Genomic DNA, 2500 nt, shown 5'->3' with positions numbered 1-2500 from the left:
ATTCAGCGGGTCGCCACGTCTGACCTGAGGTCGCGATCGGAAGGACCCGACGGGGACACGGCCCCGTTCGGAGGCGAAGCGGTCGCCGCTCCCGACGCGGAGGACGCCCGGACGGAGCGGCGGCGGCGGAGGGGGGACGGAGGGACGGAGGGAGGCACGGGCGGGCGGACGGGCGGACGGCGCAGGCGGCGAACCGCCTCCGCCGCCGCCGCCGCCGCCTGCCCCTCCTCCTCCTCCTCCTCCTCCGCCGCCGCCGCAGGCCGGAGACGGACCCGCGGGGTCGCGCGCCGGGCTCGGACGGACGGACGACCGACCGGAGGGGCGGGAGCCTCGCCCCAACCCCGGAGCGCCGCGCGCGCGGCAGCACGGCGCGCTACCGCCGCCGGTAACGCGACCCGCAGGCAGCCGCGCGCGGGGCCGGGGAGGGCGAGGAACGCTCCTCCGGGGCGGGGGCGGACGAACGATACAGACGAACGAACGAAGCGAACGAACGAACGGCCCCGCACCGCGCGATCGACCGGAAAGCCCGGCCGCCCCGTGGGGACGAGCTCGGCCGAAGCGGGCGCTCCGGGAGCGCGGGGAGCTCCGCGAGCTCCCCGACCTGGGTCTCGACTTAGGGGGACGAAGGCCCGCGGCGCGACGCCGCCGTCGGCGGGTCGGGGGGAGGGAAGCCGGCCGCCGCGAACCGACCGACCGACGGGCGGGCGGGCGGACGGACGGACGGCGGAACCCCCCCCCGCGACCCGCCTACCGGCGGGGCGCGCGGGCCTGCGAAGCGCCCCAGCCGCGCCGCGCGGCCGCCGCGGACGGCGGCCGTCGGCGATTGACCGTCAAGCGACGCTCAGGCAGGCGTAGCCCCGGGAGGAACCCGGGGCCGCAAGTGCGTTCGAAGTGTCGATGATCAATGTGTCCTGCAATTCACATTAATTCTCGCAGCTAGCTGCGTTCTTCATCGACGCACGACGCGAGTGATCCACCGCTAAGAGTCGTCTGGCTTTCGGCACCACCCGCGCGCGCGGGGGGGGCCCTCTCGCGTCTCTCTCGCCTTTCCCGAAGGCGCTCCGCCCGCCCCCGCGGCCCGCCCCGACGCCGGGACGGCGACCGCGGGGCCGGGGCGAGCGTCGCCTCCGCTGACCGGTACGAACACACACGCGTCTCCAATCGGGGGGGGGAAAAGAAAAGGAAGCGGCACCCGAACGAGAAGGGCGGGGAGCCCGCGCTCCCGACCTGGGGAAACGACCTCGTCTCGCTTCGGGCTCGGACCAGGCGCCCGGCTCGGCTCGGCCCGGGCGGAGAAGCCGCGGGCCGGCAGAGGCCCCGCTGCCGCGACGGACCGCCGCCGCCGCCGCCGCCGCCTGACCGACCGGGACGCGGCCGGGCCCCGCCGGAGTTCCCCCCGGCCCGCGACGGCGGCGCCGCCGGCCCCGCGCCCGCGACGGCCCGCCCGGCGGCGCGCCCGCCGCGACCTCGGCCACCCTTCCTCGCGCTGCGGGCGGCGCGCGCGCGCGAAACGCCCCGGCTGCCTCTCGCCCAACCTCTCCCGCCCCTCGCCCTCCGCCGCCCCCTCCTCTCGCTCGCCCTGGCGGCGCGCCCGCGGCGGACGCGCGCCCGGCGGCGGGCGGGACGGGGACGGACTGGGGAGCGGCGCCCGCTCCCCGCGCCTCCGCGCGGAGACCGGCGGCGGGACGCCCCGCGCCGGACCTCCCGCCCGCTCGCCCGGACGGCGCGGCCGGCGAGGCCGAGGGCGAAAGCGCGGTGGGAGGCGGCGGCGGCGGGGACGAAGGAGAGGACGCGGCGAGCGACGCACGGGGGAATCGGCGGCGAGGCCCCGACGGAGGACGGGCGGCCGGGCCGCAGAACGCGCGCTCCGGGCGGACCGGCGGAGCGGGGCCGCCGGCGCCGCGGACGGCGCGGGCGAGGACCGGCCGGGCTCGGCCGTCCCGCCGGCCGCGCGCGGCGGCGTGGCCGCGGAACGCGCCGCCGCGGGGAGCGGCGGGCGCCGGGCCGAGACGCGCGTCTCGGCCCGCTCCGAACGCGGGCGAGGCCGGCCGGAGCCGAGCCTCTCCGCCCGAGACCGAGGCCGCGGAGAGAGGGGACGGGGTAACCCCCTCTCCGGCCCGGGCCCGACCCGCGGAGGCGCGAGAGCGCGGCGGCGGCGGTCACCGACGCCGCCGGCGGGCTCGCTCGGCAGGGGGAGAGGGAGGGAGGCGGCGGGGCGGGACGGGACGGGGGCGCGACGCCGCGCCCCGCAACGAGCCCCCTCCTTCCTTCCTTCCTTCCTTCCTCCGGCGTCCCGCCGGCGACGCGGTCAGACCGCCCCCGGCGAGCCCCGGCCCCGCGGGCCGCACCGCGGGCCGCCCGAGTCTTTAAACCTCCGCCCGGCTCCGCGGCCGAGGGAGGGGAGGGCGGGAGCGCCACCCCCCTTCCCGCGGACGCGCGGAGGCGCGGACGCTAGGTACCTGGCCCTGGGGTGAGGGAAACGACCCGAAGGCCCCGCGGG

The 2500-nt window shown here is 80.2% G+C and overlaps 1 non-coding gene and 1 pseudogene across 1 annotated transcript; both read right to left on the bottom strand.

Annotated features, from left to right (window-relative positions):
* Positions 1-33, bottom strand: part of LOC146541853 (28S ribosomal RNA) — a 3950-nt pseudogene extending 3917 nt beyond the window's left edge.
* An 802-nt stretch (positions 34-835) lies between these two features.
* On the bottom strand, positions 836-988 carry LOC146541852 (5.8S ribosomal RNA). The gene has a single exon (XR_014880828.1). It is a non-coding gene; the product is annotated as a 5.8S ribosomal RNA (ribosomal RNA).
* Between the last annotated feature and the right edge of the window lie 1512 nt (positions 989-2500).

This window comes from Meleagris gallopavo, unplaced genomic scaffold, assembly GCF_905368555.1.
Source record: "Meleagris gallopavo unplaced genomic scaffold, MGAL_WU_HG_1.1 scaffold_62, whole genome shotgun sequence".
NCBI lineage: Eukaryota > Metazoa > Chordata > Aves > Galliformes > Phasianidae > Meleagris > Meleagris gallopavo.
This window is presented reverse-complemented; position numbering and strand designations above follow the sequence as displayed.